This window comes from Camelus bactrianus, chromosome 12 (genome assembly GCF_048773025.1).
Source record: "Camelus bactrianus isolate YW-2024 breed Bactrian camel chromosome 12, ASM4877302v1, whole genome shotgun sequence".
NCBI lineage: Eukaryota > Metazoa > Chordata > Mammalia > Artiodactyla > Camelidae > Camelus > Camelus bactrianus.
This window is the reverse complement of record NC_133550.1, coordinates 49,463,443-49,482,368: the sequence shown is the minus strand read 5'-3', so window position 1 is coordinate 49,482,368 and position 18,926 is coordinate 49,463,443. Positions and strand designations below refer to the sequence as shown.

The following is an 18,926-nucleotide window of genomic DNA, read 5'->3' as shown; positions in this document are numbered from 1 at the left end:
GGGTTTTTTTAGATGGAGGTAGAATTGAACAGACATTTCAGCTGAACTGCGGAATGTATGAAGTCAAGAAGCAACGGCATGTTTGTTCTTATTGAAACAGTTCACTTGACTGGAACATGGAAGACATGAAGGAAATAGCAAAATATTAAGATCAGAAAGAAGCTGATAGGGAAGGGGAATGTAAGGGGCTTTGGGAGTTAAAGAATTTATTCAGAAGTTTAAGGAGTTTAGAATTTATTCAGAAGACTATTAAAAGGGTTTAGAATTTACTCAGAAGGCCATTAAAGCTTTCTGAGCAAGAAGGTGAAATGAGGTTCTTCCTGAAACAGTGTATTAAAATTTATTACAGAAAAATGATTACAAGTTCTAAATAGATTTAATAACAGGAAGTCAAAATTATCCCTATCAGCTGATGATGTTCTAGTCACGTGTGAAGAGAATAGATTCACTCTGAGGTCACACTGATAGGTCTTCACACCAAACTATGGCTTGGTTGTTTGGCTGGATAATAGTCAATGCCAATTTCTTCATCATCCATAATGGAAGATATGAAAAAAAATTACTTTTTTGAGGATTTTGATTCTGGCTACAGAAGTATTGCTAGTAGACAAAGGAAATTATGTGGTGGCCTAAGTCTGAAATTCTGAGGACTCAGTTTTCTTAACACCTCACAGCTTTCCTAAAATGTCACTGTGTATATATCCTCAAATAACTCTCTGCTCTTTTGTGAACTCCTACTAACTGCAGTAGCTTATCTTATCTCTAGGTAGTATAAAAAGAACAATGAAATAATGCAGGGGAAAGATGAGAGGTTTTGTTACGGACAGGATGTAACAAAAATACTGCTATTATATCAAGAATAAGGTGTTCATTAGGGGAGGTTTTAAGGAATGAGTGAGGAAACCTCTTCATTCCAAGATAAGTTTTGAAATAATGATAATATGTTCATTTAGTCAAAATGTTTTGAAGAAAATGAACTAGATGAGGACAGAGAGGGGCTACAGAGATTTAAATGGAGGTGCCTACACTGTGTCATTTATGCCAGTTCTAATTACTATTAACACCAGTTTTAAAATTAGAGGCAAAGCCTGGAGAAAAAACTGGAACATGTTACTGAGCCTGTGGAAATTATATTATCAGATGAGAGGAATCTTCTCTACTTACTTCAAGCCTTTTTTTGGACAACTTTCCCGCCCTAAATTTTTAGCGCCATGTAAATCTTAGTCCATAGTGATTGGCATTTTTATTCAGGCTAGTGGTCATGTAAGACAAATTTTCATATGTGTGTAAGACATATTTAAAGCATAGACATGAGATTTTTATCTTTCATTTTCATATGGGATGTATATAAATGTTACAGCTCTTGGCATAAAGTATCTGCATTTGATGTCAGTGGACCTTTCACATCAGGAGAGAAGATAAAATATTTAGGGACTAGAAGAGATGGTAAATGAGCAAGTTAACACTTTTGTGTTATGTGCAGCTCATAATTGTAGCTCTGTGAAGAGCTCCCACTGAGCCAATGGGAGGTGTGGGTGGAGGTTAGAGCCAGGTTAATTGTTGTATTCAGCATCATTCAGGAGAAAAAGTGGAGATAAAATTGCAGCATTTATATTTCTGCCCTTCAATTTTCCTTCATCTCTATACTTGTATTTTCTTTGCTTGTTATTATTTATATCCTACGTCTGAATTTTTTCCTCCCTTGACTCCTTGGGTTATTGAAGAGATACAGTCCATAAAGCTGACTTTTCAGGCATTCTAAAAACAAAGAAAATGCCATTCATCTTTGCATTTTTAATACAGAGTTGGAAATATAGTTCCTTGGAAAATATTGCCAGGTAATCTGATGGAAAAATAGATTTTGTGAGGAAAGAGGTATTTTACTAGATGTCTCCCCGGCATGCTAGGGACTGTGTACACCATCAGTGCTAAGCCTGCAGGTAATTTTAATTATCATCTGACAGGTCGTTTTTCTTTTTTAGTAGTTTTCTAGTCCTTTGGGATCCACCAACTCAATGACTGATTAGTTTCTTCTAGGTCAGGAAAGAACCTCTGACTTCAAATATGCAGCTTCAATAATTTGGCTTTCATATTCTCTGAGTCCTCATCTTCACACTATGATTTAGATCTGGGTTATAGTATAATCACATATCAAGAATACCACTGCCTAACAACCACCAACCCCGGGGAGAAATTCTCCTCAAATTTGAGACTTTAAATTCCTATCCACATTTTTTTCACTACTTCGTTAATTTAAAAGTTAACATTCATGCAAGTTAAAGAATGCCTGTATTTTGCTTCTCATCTTCTTAAGTATCCTTTTATTCATCTTCTTACTCTTCAAATCTTCCACTTCTGTTTGTTTTTATGTTCATCTCTTTTACCAATATTAATACTGCCTTTCCAAATTTTTTGAGACATTCCATTGATAAATTTGGAAGCATTTACACAAATCCTGAGGGAACTGAAGGTAGCAAAAAGACATATAAAACAACTCTTTGTAGACTGTAAGTTGTCAAGCTTATTAAATGCAAAAATCCTTTTTAAAGAGGAAATAAAGAAAACTTACTTTTCTTTTGTGTCTTTGCCTTTCAAAGAGAGCTCTGGAAAACAACTTTCTATCAGGCCACACATATTATTGCATAGTTTAGTGAAACAAACAGTCCAACTAAATTTGCAAGCTTTGGTCATCATTTATATGTATAAAATGATCATTACCTTGCTTACCTCACAATCTAAGTTTTTTTTGACAGAAAAAGACTATTTTGATTTTAAAAATCACTTAAATTATCTTTTATATTTTACAAACCTGAGTGCATTCTATGGTAGAAAGACATCTTTGTTTCAGAGGCTTATTGGTGATTTTTATATTTCTTTTAACTGTATAGAGAAAATGGGTCATATATTCATTTTCCTGGATATACAAAATACAAGTTAATTATAAAATTTAAACAAATATGTTAAGGTGTTTTTCTAACACTTGGCAATACCTCCATCAGGTGAGCTCTTCTCAGATAGGCATTACCTTATTGCATAGAGGGACTATAGCTGTGCTTCTTCCAGAATGTGGTGTAGGTTGAATTAGTTCATCTTATTGGCTTGGAATCTCTGCTTCCCACAGGATTCATTTAATAATATTCTGGATTTAGAAGTTTTCACTTGGATACAATAGCATTTGGGCATCAAATTTGTCTAATTCTATTTGTATCAGTGGAACATTTTGGAAGTTAAAATCCAGGAATTTTTATTAAGAGAACTTTAAATGTAGAAATGTAAAAATAGAATATAGACAACTGTAATTAGTCCCCCAGCTGGATAACAGATGGACATTTTTAGACCTAAACACATTACTTCTATTATCCAGCAGTAAAAGAAAGTATGATGATGATAAACAAATGCATTTACCAAGTTCAAATGAGTCTTATCATCCTTATCTTGTACCAGAATTTTACCTGTTAGAGTTCTAAAATATAAATATGAAGACATAATTCCACAAAATCAAAATTTTTCTATGGTTTCAGGCAAAAGATCGAGTTCCTTTTATTAGCACTGGGCATGCTTCTAAGAGGTAAGCCAATACTGAGAAAAGTGGAACCTCCTTATTCTTTTAAAGGGCAAAAGCTGAACATGGACAAGACCATGTTTTAGTTTCATTTTATTTTGTTTTGTTTTGTTCACACACCTAACACACAGTAGTGAATGAATAATGAATAGATGGAAAGAAAGGCAGGAAAGAGAAAAGGGACCAATGAATGAATGAATGAATGAATGAAGAGTGATTAAAACTTGTCTGAAGAGGTAACACTGCTAATAAAAATACATTTCTATGTATTTATTTTATATCTTGAATGTCATATACTAACTGCAATACAGTAAGCAGACTAGTGTTACCTAAGAACTTCTGAACCCTAATGAATAGATAACTTATCTGTAACTAGCAATCCCAGCACCCTGTTAGGGAGGGCTGGCTTGTACTTGCATTGCATTTGCTTCACAGGCTGCCTGTGATTTTGCAGATTACACTGAGATTGGTTCTTCCCAGGGTTAAGTCCTAAAGTCAGCTAGTAAGGCAACAATCACCCTTGAAAAACCCCTTCTATCATCTTTAAAACTTGGTTTGGGGTCTATACCCTTCTATAGCAATTCTTCAGCACATTAAATTTGAGGAGTACTGTGCCAAACTTGAGACAAAACAAAGTGGAAATCCTCCAGAGTGAGTGACTCAGTGCTTGGTGAGAGAATGGCTTGGAGATCGAGTCCCTGCTGTGAAATCAGCCTGCTGAGTTTGAATCCTAGATCCAACGATTAGAACCTGTGTGACCTTGGCTAAATGGCAATAGCTCTTGCTCTGTTTCCACATCTGTAAAATTGGATTATAATTGTACCTATGGAATAGGTTGTGAAGATTGAATGAGATAATCCGTGTAAGCCGTTTGAAACAGTGCCTGGCATGCACTAAGATTATTTGCTCTACTTCCTGACTTTATGACAATCATAAAATTCCTAATAGAGAACAAATGATGGATGAGAATTATAAAATGTTTCTGTTTGCCAGGAGGATTTACTCTATTCTGTTTTAATAAATCAGCCTCTGTAAACTTAATGAATATAAATAAATTGTTTCCTGGGAGACAGTAACAAGATGAAGTGTCACTGGCACACAGTAGGTAATGCTTACTGGATTTTAATCTAAATCTTGCATGTGAGCAGATGGATATGGCATCCTATTCTTGGAAAAGATACGGAAATGACCTTGACTGCTTACATCTTTCTTTCCAGACTGTCAGTACCTTCTGAGGCCTCACTGAATAGGAATCAGTCTCATGCTTTTGGGCATTAAATGCAAATTAAATGAGGGTTAGGTTCCATCTCCCACTCAAAAGTTGTGTTCCTATAATGTAACTCTACTGTATTAAGACCTACTAGTTCACTCCTGCATAATTTTTTTTTTTTTTTTTGGATTCTTGGCCAAAAAGCCTCCCTTATCATTATACCTGGTCAAGTTTCAATCACATATGTAACCCCAGGTAGAATTCCAAAGAAATGCTTTCTCTAGGTGCTCTGCCTTTAAAGCCTCTGATTCCATTATCTACTCTGCACTTCCCTGCCTAACACACACACACACACACACACACACACACCCCTTCTGTAGTTGCAGTTCCTTAAACTCCTACCCCTTTGTCACCATCACCTCCATTGAGCTTTTGTCTGGTAGAGTCATCACATATGGGGGTGTCCCTGCCTCTCTGTGTATAAGGGCAACTTGTGTCCTTTGCTACTGAAACATGGTGGCAAGTGTGTTCCTTGCATACCATAGTCTGAGTATCTCATTCATTCAACCAGTATTAATTCAGTATTGAAGCATACCAGCTGTTGTATGATGCACTTAAGATACTGGCAGGTGAAGAAGATACACTGATCTTTTGGCACCTCTGAGCTGGGAGGGAAGAATGAAGATTCTATGAATGAAAATTTGCTGTAATATATGCCACCAATGCAAAGCTGAAGCTGACGATCTTTTGTAGGATAGCAAGGTCAGAATCCATCCTACATAAGTATGAATTACCTGTGAGCATTCAGACAGATGCCCTATTTGTATATAAGTGACAAGTATAGTCATTAGAAAAATAATCATTTTTCCCTGCTCTACTTTTCATCTGTGAAGAAGAGAAGGTCCAAAAGAGTTTGACATTTTTCTCATTCTAACAGGTATGATTTCATTTGAGATGAATATTTCTTTCTTATTTTAAATTGGAAAGTGACGAAAACACTGTTTCCTAGACACTGTACTTCATATTTAAGTAGAGATTATTATTTTTCCATCACTTTTCCTCATGCATACTGAAGCCAAGTTCTTGAAATACAAAACTGTTGGCAAAATCTGATGTCAATGATTTATAAACATCTGGAATTTTTATAATGTCACAACAGTGTTGCTTTTTTTTCCAATGCTTTTTATTGCTATGATATAAATTAAGATTCTATAATAGCAGATATAATGATAGTTACAGTGATTGAGGGCCCATTTACATGGCAGGTACACCCAGAGTGCTAACTAACACTTTTTTAAAATTAATTCTTTCCTGAATCTCTAGGAAGAAGATATTATTATTCTTTATTTACAGATAAGAAAATCAATACACAGAGAAATTAAGGAATATATCCACTCTCCCTCATGAACCTAATTTCAAAGCTCATCTTTTTTTCACTCTGCCCTACTCTGACTTCTCAAAAAACTGCATTTAAAGACCCACCATGGACCATATCAGCCTTTCATCCACTGTTCAAAAATGAATTCACCTATCACCATCCCAGTCTGTTTCTTGTTGATAGTTTTTATGCTAGTATTCAAGGCTGGCAATTATTTAAATGCCAGCGGGTTACCTGGCCAAGAGGATTTAAATTCACATGAACACATCTTAAAATAAAACTCTAATGTGGACAAAGCAGATAGAGACACTATAAGTTGTATAAGACAATGAGAATTAATGAGGAGATTGTTTTATTTGATGCTGCAGTATTATTTTGTGTATTCCTTGCAAAAAAAACCCTAAAACACTCAAAATGTAGTTTTCAGCTTTTCTTACAAATGTACATAATTGGTCCTAAGAATTGTCTGGTGGCTTGAATGTACCACATATATAAAGAGAAAGGTTTTTTGTTTTCTTACATTTAGATCTCTTTTCTTTACCCAAATAAACTGTGCCCATCTCTAGATCTCTTGAAAAACCTTCAGGCATTCTCAAAGCACAGAACCAATGCCTTAAAAACTATATGCATTTTGCATTTGGCTATTTCAACTACTGAGAGTAGCTCTGCTTAGTTTTTGCTCTGTCTTTATGCTTTGTTCTGTTACCCCAAAGCCTTTGAAAAGTCTAGAAGTTTGGGAAACAGCAAAGGACCAGATGCTTTAATCTTCTTAGCTGGCTACTTCTATCTTAATAACATTGCTTGCCTCGTTTCAAAGTAACTTTTGACATATTTATGTTCCCTAATATGATAGCTTTAAGCCAGTGTAAAGCAGGGGCATACAGATAATGTCTCCAAGATGTTCTCTGCAACCATTTCCTCATAGAATCCTCGACCCCAGATCTCTCCTACTTTACTTTTTGCATTCTTTTTAAAATTTGTAATCTGTAACTTCAGTATTGATATGAATGCACTGAATGGGTTTTCCCAAAATTCAAATGTTGAAATTCTAAACCCGAGTGTGATGGCTTTTGGATGTGGGACATTTGCGAAGTGATTAGGTCATGAGAATGGAGTCCTCATGAATGAGATCAGTGCCCTTATAAAGGAGATCCTAGATAGCTCCCTTGCCTCTTCCACTTTGTGAGGACACAGGGAGAAGATGGCCATCTGAGAACCAGGAAATGGGCCCTCACCACACACAGAATCTGCCAGCACCTTGATCTTGGATTCCCAGACTCCAAGACTGTGGGAAATATATTTCTGTTTTTATAGGTCACCTACTCTGTGGTATTCTGTGATAGCAGCATTCATGAACTAAGGCAATTATGAAACTTTATCACCATATCAAAAAAAGTTAACAGAAAACCTTCTAACTTGTATCCAAAGTGATTATCTTTCTTCCTATAAACATCAAACATTGAAAATTATCATTTCATCCTTTTTTTTTGGTAAGATTCTTGTTGAGCTACAATTCACATGCCATAAAATTTACCCATTTGACGTATACAATTAAGTATATTCACAAAGCTGTACAGCCATCTCTGCTATGTAATTTTAGAATATTTTCATCACCCTAAAAGGAAACACCATACCTGGTAGCATTCACCCCTCGTTCCCACTTCCCCCAAACCCTAGCAACCACTACTCTTCTACCTTTCTAGATATCCCATTCTGGACATTTAATCTAAATGGAATCATATACTACATGCCTTTTGTGTCTGATTTTGTTCACTTAGCATGATGTCTCATGGTTCATCCATGTTGTAGCATATATCAGTACTTAATTCCTTTTTATTGACAAACACTATTCCCGTGTGTGTGTGTGTGTGTGTGTGTGTGTGTGTGTGTGTGTATGCCTTATTGTTTGTTCATTCCTCACTTAATGGATATTTGGGGTTTCCCCCCACTGTTTTACTATTATAAATAACATTTCTATGAACATTCAGGTATGCATTTTTGTGTGGAAATAGGTTTTCACTTCTCTTGGGCATATACCTGGGAGGAGAATTTCTGGGATCCTATGGTAAATCTATGGTTTACAAGTTTAGGAACTCTCAAACAGTTTTCCAAAGTGGCTGCAACACTTTACAACCCCACCAGCAAAGTTGTATGTTGAGTGACTTTCTTGGACTAATTTAGTCTGTGTTCTTCATTGTGGGCAGCCAATGAATTCTATTCTCAGTTAACTTAGTGATCAGCTAATGATTAGATTTTCTTAACGGCCCTGAACTGGTAAGTCTCCCAGTCTTGCTGAAGGGCTCTGTTTGTATGTTAGGGTATGCACTCAATGCTCCAGCACACAGTTGAAACCCTGCCTTAGTCTTTGCTTCCTACTGAGGCAGAGCATCAACATCAGCTAAAGGTGAGAGATATAAATTTTTGGGTATAAAATATGCACAGCCCTGCATACGAGCATCACCTTCTAGATTTTCAGGAATAACATCCCCCAATGAACATCTCACTCCCCCATTTCTCCTTTTGAGATTTTCAGTCAACTTCTTGTTAGCGACAAGTGGTATCACTGCCTCAGGCAGCTGCAATGTTAAGTAATTACCACTAACTATTTTCTACAATTACCCTGGAGATGAGACTCACACATAGGGAGCTCTGAGTTAGGTCAAAGAACAGCAGGTTCTAAGAATGAAGCTTTACCTAGGAGCTGCTAGCAAAGTCAAATAAAGATATTTCTCTGGAGATGAGACCTTAAGTAACTCCAAAGCCACTCTGTCCCTCCGGTATCTGCTAGGCTGCTGGCTGTTACAACTGTCTAGCTGTGAGCCCATGGGTTTCCAATGATGCTATGGAGGTGGGAAGAGGATGATGGGAATGAGGCAAGTTAAAATGCCACAGTGCTCACTGTTCTTATTGAGATTCAGCCATTTTTACTACATAAAGTCTTCTCTAATTGTTGTAAGCCGTTAATTAATTTCCAGAGTTTTTACAAGTTGATTTTGACAGTTATTGCTAGTGTTCTCATTGTTTTTATGATAGGGGAGCAGATTTTTGGAGATCCTTACTCTGTCGTTCTAAAAGCACTGTTCAGGTCAACCCTCAAGAAAGTGCCTCAGTGGCATCTTAAAGTCAACATCCCAAAATGGACTCATCAATTCCACATCATATTTCCCCACATTTTAATAATCTTCTTTTAAACTCTGTCTTAACGATAGCTCCAATACCCATTAGCCAGAAATCTCTTTAATCTAGAAATCTCTTTTATCTCTCACCCCTGTATTCAACCCATAACCAAGTCCAGTTCATATTATTTCCTAAATGGCTCTCAGACCTATCTACTGTTTGGCATTTCCAAGAAAAACATCATGACTCAGCTTCTCAAAAACTGACTCCTGACTGCTGTAATAACTCTTGGACTAATCTGTCTGCATCCAGGCCAGCCTCATCCTACCATTTATCCACATAATAGATTACATGACATTTTTAAAATGCAAAAATAGTTATGTCACTTTAGGTTAAAACTCTTAAATGCTCTCCTACTCTCTTAAAATAAAAGCATTTTTACTATGGTCTTCAAAGTTCATTCATGGTCCAAATTATCTTTCACCATAAGTTAGTAGCATACATTCTAACTCTTTATATCTGAACCCAACTGTGAATCTCAGAGAAGATTTTTCCAAGTCTGACTAAATCACATAGCACCAAGCACTTGTCCTTTCTAGCAGTTATTACAAGAGCAATTTCACATTTGTTTATATGATTATCTAGTTAATCTCTCTCTTTTTCATTAGACTATAAGCTCTATGAGGACAGAGACTCTTTCTGATTTTGTTTACAGTTGTATCCCTGAAATTTTAGCACAAAGCCTGACACAAATTTTGCGATCAATAAACATTTGTTAAATAAATGAATCTTGATAAATGGCTTGTGCTAAGGCTATAATGGAATAAGCAAAATTAATTCCTTACCCTTTAGCCAAGAAGTTAAACAATGTAACTGTCAAGCAATCAAAGGAATCAGTCTGTCTGTTTCACCTTTACTCATCATTAAAAAAAATAATAGTTGCTTCTGAAAAAAATGTTCAAATTATAGACATCAGGCCAAAGCAAACATGTGTAGAATTTATATATGCAACTTGGAGTAAACCAATAAAATCAGATTTTGAAAATTATTTTGACAATTAAGTTCCTAACAGTACAATGTACAGATTTTCTGTATTTAAGTATTAGCACATAGTAACTCACAGCGAAAAAAGTGTGACAATGAATATATATATGTTCATGTATAACTGAAAAATTGTGCATTACACTGGAATTTGACACAACATTGTAAAATGACTATAACTCAATAAAAAATGTTTAAAAAAGTATTAGCACAGAGTACCAATAAGTTAATAAATAATTTTCTGTGTAACAGGTATTCTCAGATCTAGCATGATGAAATGGATAAGTTAATTGCTTTATTATCTTGAGCTGCTTGAGGACTGTTTTAAAAAATAATTTGCTAGGCAAAGACAGTGGTTCTAAACATTTTTTTCTGTTGTATTAGGAGAAACAATTCAAATCATTGATTTGTGGTTAACTACGTTCCTAATGCGTCTTTCAAAGGGAATATCATAGGTCTTCTAAATGACTGCATTGCTTCCTTATCTTCAAATAGATTGAAAAAGGTATTTCCTTAAGATTAAGTCAGGGTGTATCACTTTGCTTCTTGCATCAGAGGCCCAAGGTATTTATGATACTGTATTCCAACATGACATGACACATCCCTTGTGAAATATCAGTTTCTCTTTCAGTAAGATCCCCAGTATGGCTTAATTTGGCTTAGAACCATCATTTTACAACTAAGCATGTTGTCATGGATTTAAAATGCTTCAGATGACAGCTTTAGATTTCCTTGCTTAACTGTTTAAAGCATTCAAACTTTAGCTATCTCCGCAATGAACTGGGTGTCAATTTTAGATGTATTCTTGGCATAGATTGCCCTTGCATTTCAAGCTGCACATTATAAGCCGCACATTTTCCACCTGGGAGATAGTTACTTCTTTGGGAAAAATGTTTACAGTGTGGAGTATTTTTTTCCCTTTAAATGCAGGAAAACTAGTTTTCTTTCTCATTATGTTGATTTTTTCCCCTCCAAATATACAAGTGAGCTGCCATTCTATTGTATTGCTCACCCTGATTTCCCAGACGTTGTGCTAACTCTCTTACTGCTTTTGGGTAGTTTCCAAAATGCAATACTTGAATTAAATATGTCCCCAGTAGATTTTACCCTTTAACTGTGTCCTTCATTCTCTTTTGTACTGCTATTGTATAGAGCCTCTGAATGACTTTATTATATTTCAGAGTATGGCTGTTATCTCCTGCTAATTTTATCTTTTCTCCCTGAAATAAAATTTCTTACTTCTTTAGCATTTTTAGGATCAAAGCCCATTGTTACATATGCAAAAGGTGCAGACATTTTCAAGCAAAATATTTTAGCATGGTATATTACTGTAAGATAATAAACATTTGGAATCTTTCTTCATTTTATGCTGCTCTGTTGGATCTATGTGATGAAATAAATTCCACATCTAACTGTGTAAGATATGGTCATCCAAATATGAAAACTTTTCAAGTGTTTTCTGCCAAATACTTAATAAACACTTTGTATTAGAATAGTTTAAGATTTACAGAAAAATTACAAAATAGAACAGGGTTCCTATATACACCAAACCTAGTTTCCTCTATTGTTCATATCTTATATTAGTATTATACATTTGTTATAATTAATGTAGCAATAAAATTGAAACATTATTATCATCGAAAGTCTACAGTTTATTCAGATTTCGTTAGCTTTTACCTAATGTCCTTTTTCTTTTCCAGAATTCCACCCAGGAAACCGCAATACACTTAGTAGTTATGCTTTCTTCTTAGCTTATTTTTGGCTGTGACAGTTTCTCAGATTTCCCTTGTTTTTGATGACCTTGACAGTTTTGAGGCATCCTGGTCAGATATTTTGTAAAATGTCCTTCAATTGGGGTTTATCTGATTTTTCTCGATTAGACCCGGGTTATATATTTTGTGGAGAAAGACCACAGAGGCAAAGTATCATTCTCATGACACCACATCAAAGGTATGTACCATCCACCTGACTTATCACCGTTGATGCTGACCCTGATCATCTGGTTGAGAGAGTGCTTGTCAGGCTTCTCCATGAGAAAGTTACTCTTATTTCCCCTTTACTGTACTGTACTCTTTGAAGGAAATAGCTATGTGCAGCCCCATTTAAGGAGTGGACAGTTATGTTTCACCTTTGGGAGAGTATCTACAAAAAGTATTTGGAAGACTTCTGCACTGGAGAGTTTTCTATTCTGCCCCCATTATTTGTTTAGTCAGTCAGTTATTTATATCCATATGAGTGCAGGGAGATTTGTTTTAGACTTTGGGTTAAAATCCAATACAATTTTTAATTTGTTTATTTATTTATTTACTCAAATTGTTCCAGCTTTGGACACTGGGAGCACCTTCATTTGTCTCCTACATCCTGTTGATATACCTCTATTTCTGTTTGTTTAGTTTATTTTTTGCGTTTCTTTGCTTTCTGGCACTACAAGATGCTCCAGGCTCCTCCTGTATATTTCCTGCCTCAGCCCTGGGATCAGACAATGCTCCAAGGAGCCCTGCTTCTTTTTATTAGAAACCAAGGTCTGGGCACTAGATGCTCTGTCATATTTTTTTAGCTTAAGAAATGGGACTAAAATTCCTTGAGCTTCTACTGTTATCTAAGCCAGAGATCAGCACAATATTTTCTGTGAAGGTCCAAGTATTAAATACTTTAGGCTTTGTATTTGTATTATCTCTGACAACTACTAAACTGCCTTTGATGTAAAAAAGTGGCCATAGGCAATATGTGAGCAAGTGGGTGTGGCTATTTTCCAATAAAATTTTATTTACAAAAATAGGTGGCAGGCTGAATTTGGGCAGCAGGTCATAATAACTGGCTGACTTTTGATACAAGCTGTAGGTATGTCTTGTGTGGTGTGTGTGTATGACGAGAGGCAGAGGGAAAAGAGAGAGGCAGGTAAATTAAGATATGAATTCATTCTTAGAGTGAAAGGGTCAAGGACTGAGCTTAAGTGGTCTGATTACAAAGCCCTACAGTCTTTATTTTGCCCTACTGTCTTCTAGTCAATGATTCTTCAAATCATATTGCAGCAGTTCTTTGTATTTTCTTTCTCCAGCTTTTAGAAAGTCTCCCATGTAGACTAATCAGATGTCTCCGGTGGTATCACTGTAACAAAGATGCTAGTGCTACAGGTTACACCTGCATATTGATCTTATTTACTTTTAGTCACATGTTGTATAGTTATGGACCCCAGTTTACTAATAAAGAGATCAACCTAGCCAAGGAAGCTGTTTGCTGAAATAAGCCATTGGAAAGAGTTGTTCAAAGGGAAGCCATTTTCCAGCTAACGTGGCCCACGGCCAGCTATACTGTGTAACTGTGTAATGAGGAGTCTCTTGTCTGCCAGCAAAAACCAGAGCATGGAGAGGACACATTCAACAGTAGTCTTCTCCAGAGACTAACAGAGGAAGACAATGAGGAAAGACAAGTATGAGAGGGTTAAACCCTTAAAGAAATGGAAGAATTAGAACCAAGAAAAAAATGTGAGCCAGACTGATCTCTCAGTAAATTTTAAGCTCAGTGCTGAGCCAAATACTTTCTTTCTATATCAATTCTGCCTTTTCCAGACCATTTTTTTTTCACATTATTCCCCTGTTTTAAGACCCCACATTCACAGATCCTTCTATGAATTTATAATTAGGGGTGCTAAATTCATTGATCAGTTTCCCTTACAAAGGCAGTCCAGCTATTGGAAATAAACTACGTGGCTTCAGCTGTGAAACAAGGTAACCTGTATGGTATATATTTTCTCCTTCAAACTGTTAGAAGTCATGGATAATCAACAGAAAGCTGAAGAAAGATAATATATTGAAGATAAGTCACACAATATTTCTAGACACGTTTGCCTTATGTAGAACGTAAGAACTCTCCTATTATTGATTATACATTTTTCTAATTGTTCAAAATCTGTTCTCCAAAATAATATGATCTTTCTTAGACTGGCGTCAAATGAAATAAATCTCTCCCCCCACTAAGCCATAGATCGGTGATAGATATAAACCTATAGCGGTGTATTTAAATGATACACTAGTTCATATAACTATTTGATCATTCATTACATATTCTTCTGCATCAAGAATGTGGGAAAAAGGACTAGAGTAGTAGATTGGAAAAGCTAGGTAGAAAGGCTATATCGTTAGACTTTTTGGTTCCTAGATAATGTTTCAGAGAATACTAATAATAGTATTAATATCATAATTGATATGAATAATGGAAGTAATATAATAAAATAATAACAGCTGTGTCCAGATACTTCAAGTGTAAAGGGATTTACTGCACAGAAGTAGTTCCAAAGTTGTTGGAGAGGCTGAAACACAGAGTACAGTGCTTTATCTGTTGATCTAGAGCTGGTACCATTGCTGGACTGAAGCCCTGCCTTGGCACTACTCTGCTGGAGGCTCTGTCCCTGCTGTTATTGTAGCTGAGTGGGCACCTGGGAGCCACACTCCCACTGAAAAGCCTATATGACACTCTACTACTTCTGTGGAAGGCATCTCGAAACGCAAGGAAAGACAGCATCTCTCATCCTCTTTGCGAAATTCTGAACCCGACTGACAGGGGAAATATAGTTTGCAGGCTACCACTTCTACAATTCAAAAGCAAATGCAGGAAGGCAAGAATAGACCTTATGCCAAGAGACAAACTGCATACAATATGATAGGCACCTACTTAAGTATTTGAAGATAGGTAGGTAGATAGATATTCACTTCGTTCTCCTAATAGCCCTGTTTGGAGGAACGTTTTATACCTATTTCACTGATACGGAAACTGAGGCAGAAAGAAGCTAGGTAATATCAAATTCATATAGCTATTAAGAGATGGAATTAGGATTTGAACCCAGATAATATGAGTTCATAGCTGCAATCATTGTACTACAGTTCAGTAAGCACAGGTGCTCTGGACCCTGTTACATATGTCTGAAGGAAAAAGCTAGTCTTTTCCAGAGCCCCCTTCCAAGTAGTTCTGATACACACCTGCCCAGGTATTTCATATGACCTGATCTTCACTTGCCACTAGTTTTGGCCAAGTCCAATCAATATAGCTCTTTCTTTTTGTATAATCAACAATGTCAGTGGTAAGTAATTTCATGTAGGTTCTCTTTCTGGTCATCTTCCCTTGAGCCACTGATGCGATCACAATACAGGCTTCAGTGTGAGGAAAAACACTGCCCCTCCCCTTTTTATCCATGCCTAACATGAACACCCACCGAAACATTAAACAGACCCCCCTCCTTAAGTTTCCAAAACACAGTGAACTATCAGGCTACCACTTGGCTGGATTTTACTGAAGGCTAGAGATAAAGAAAGGATTTGAAGACACAGAATAAATTACAACTGCAATAAAATAAAGTTTTTCTTGGAGCATGCCAGTCCAGGCCCATCCCTGAAGTGTCCCAGTCACATAGGGTACCACTTGTCCTGGTTTCAGACCTGCCTGTAAGTGGCCAGGGCCAACTTCCTCTTACCACATGGTATGTTTCTGAGCCTATCTCTATTGCTCAGAGTCATGGCCCACTGCCCCAGCTCCAGTTAGAGAAGAAGTCCCTCTCACCCTAATTTAAGACTGAATTTCTCAGCTTTTTTTCCCCTTTCCCTTACTAAGAAAAAGTATCCAAAACTTGGGAGACAAAAGGATGACAACACATCCCTTCCGTGACATACTATAATACTGGTTAATCGGTCTGCTCAAGGCTTACCTAATTCTCTAAGAGGACTCAGTTTTGTCTGATTTACTATTTACTATTGTTAAAGTTCCAGACACTATGCAGTTAGATGTTAACCTTTAGATGACTGGTAAATTGTAAATGATTTTTGTCCAGTTGAGATACAAATGATTTCTGTCTGATAGAAAAAATAATCCCAAAGGTTACATTTTATGGCCCTGGAGGCTATTAAACAGTTTTGAACTTCACTTAGCAATGTCATTGCAGCATTTTTTCTTTCTCTGACTGTAGTACATACACTCGTCTTTCTTATACTCCATTGAACCAGTTTAACCTTTGGCTTAATCTTTCATTAATGTGTTTGACTTGAGCTTACTTTTTGTTTTTTTGTGAGTTACATATTTAACATTTAGAAAATTAAACTTTGATACTCTGGCTTCTTCACAAGACTGGTAAAACTAGAAACATCCACTTTCTTTACAGTAAGTGTGATCCCCAGGTTTACACCTAGTATTTGTGGAACTTGGAAAAGATTACAAAAGTAGGTCCATATACAGTAAGACTAAATATTTGGAAGTTATAACTATGACTACAGGCTATTAAATGAAATATATTCCTCTCTTCTATCTTGACAAGTATCCCTTCATAATGAACATATAGAAAAATATGCATTAGGCTTTGGTAATTTTTGTTACCAGTCAGCAAAATATTAAAAGTGAACCAATTTAAGTATTATGACACATACTTGGTTATTCTGTTGAAAGGAGGAAAGTATTTGGATGAGACATAAAGCAAAACAAACTACAAATTATATATTTATTTCATATAATTTAATTTTTTAGCCTTCATTTCAGCAAAATTACTCATTATGTTGTTATAAAGATTTTCACATAATTTGTATTCTATTGACAGTATGCTGAATTAGAACTTTGCCAAATCATCATAGTGCTTAAGTATGTCTATCTTACTTTAAAAACTTCAATTTGGAAAAATTTGCCTGGCATTGTTTATAAAGTTGTAATGCTGGGTCCACCATTTAATTGCTGGTTAAGGGTCACATACTGCGGACTTTAAATAACTAAGACTCAGCTCTTTTTATTTCAAGGGTAACTTCCTAAAGAAGAATATGCAATTTTTACAAAGGCAAATACTTTGCCATTGCATGGCATCCTGCTGCAAACTTATTCAAAACAAAACAAAACAAAACAAACAAAACAAAACAAAACAAAGCCAGAGAGAGAGAGACATTTCAGACAAAGGAAAGAACAAGCAGAGCTCTGATTTAAAAGGTCCAAATTAGGACCCGTTTCCTTCAAGAACAAAGAACAGGAGGCAGAGTACTTGCTTATGAATAGCCCAGTAAGGTGTTCCTCCTTCCCCAGTGAAGCAATCTATCTTTTTAAGAACTATTTAAATTCCATCATTTTCTCCCAAGTTCTTTTCCAAGCCTCCTTTTCTGATTTTACCTGATGTCAGAATAAAAGAGTAACATTTTTTCACATTGAGATTTAAATTGGTTAATGAATATTTTTTTAAGTCATTCATTCATATAAGCATATTTAACACTACATTTGTTTCATTCCAGCCACTATTCTAGTTGCTGGGGATTAAAGTGCACAATTCATGCTTTTGCTCTTTTAAAGAATATAGCCATTGTCTAGTTTATTTGTTTATCCAAGTGAAAATATTTCTGTAGGCAGGGTGCCTTGGGAGCACAGAAGAGGGATCTATTAGACAGGCAAGCATAACATCCATTCCCAGTGCTATTTCTCCAGAGTAATGAGAATTAAATTCAATTCCCTATATTAATCTGCATTCATTTTCTGACTGTTAATGACCTTGAAATCATGAATAGCCACAATTTAACTGGACGAAGGAGGTTGGAGAGCCCAGCTGGGACTCCCCTCCAATAATATACTAAAGCCATAGAAAGAATAAATCCAACCCAGTTACAGCCATATTTTTACAATCCCCGCGACTGTCCACATTGCACACAACTGCTTATTCTGCTGGAGGGATCAATGGATTATCTGTTTCTGATAACTTGCATCATTACTCCTCTCTATGGGTAAAATGGGGGATGGAAAATAGCACAATTAAGATTAAAGATAACAGCATAATAGCTTTTAGAAATTATCGTGAAGAATGTTAGAACTCTAGATAGCCACTGACTAACTTTTATAGTTGTAAACAGACTAGGAAGGTGTGTTTCTGAATTTAGGCTCACCAGACCAGAAAATGTGTCAGTGAGTAATGGCCCATGAGGACTTACTAGAGTGATCAGAAAAAAACAAAATCAAGAGGAAAAAATCAGTAACATTTATTTTGAATCACTTGAATCAGAGGATGTGGTAAATCACTGGTTCCTTTATTGAAATATGTTGAGTATTTTTATGAAATTTTATTTGAATTAAAGTATAAAAATCTTATTAAGTGTTTAGTCTATAATTCCTCAACAACAATTAATATTAACCACATTCTAATTTATATATATATACATATATATATTCTTTCAAATCAATATATGTACTATTTCAAATAGCCCAGAGTATGCTCACATATATTATTCCATTTATCTTCATAATGGCCTCTACGAGATACAGAGGGGTTATCATTATCACCTCCCTGGAAATAGGGAAGTGAGGGAACAATAGGTTAAATGAATAGAGGCAAACATAAACTGATTTATAGCTTCAAAGCCCTGCAAAATAAAATCATGCTTAGTTTACAATTTATTTTGAGAAATTATAGCTTCCCAGGTGTTTTAAAGGCAATATTTATCACCATAGACTTTTTCTGATAATTGTAAAATGTGTGGCTTTTCCATTACCCTAGAGGCTCATATTTTATTTCAGGAGATGCACCTCACATAAGAAAAAAATGCCTGAATGATGTGCATCTAAATATGAATAAGATTTTGGTCAATAATTAACATCTGAAGAAAATTCAACAA

At 35.8% G+C, this 18,926-nt stretch overlaps 1 protein-coding gene and 1 long non-coding RNA gene across 21 annotated transcripts in view; one reads left to right on the top strand and one right to left on the bottom strand.

Annotated features, from left to right (window-relative positions):
* Positions 1–18,926, bottom strand: part of LIN7A (lin-7 homolog A, crumbs cell polarity complex component) — a 208,475-nt gene that overhangs the window by 128,007 nt on the left and 61,542 nt on the right. Inside the window, exon 7 of one of the 15 annotated variants that reach the window (XM_074375334.1) lies at positions 10,113–10,212. The exons of the other annotated variants lie outside the window; for them this stretch is intronic. The gene's annotated coding sequence lies outside the window, so the exon portion shown is untranslated. The remainder of the gene's footprint in view (positions 1–10,112; positions 10,213–18,926) is intronic. 15 annotated transcript variants of the gene reach the window in all.
* LOC123617997 (uncharacterized) overlaps positions 1–18,926 on the top strand; it is a 90,700-nt gene that overhangs the window by 11,823 nt on the left and 59,951 nt on the right. The window lies entirely within an intron of this gene.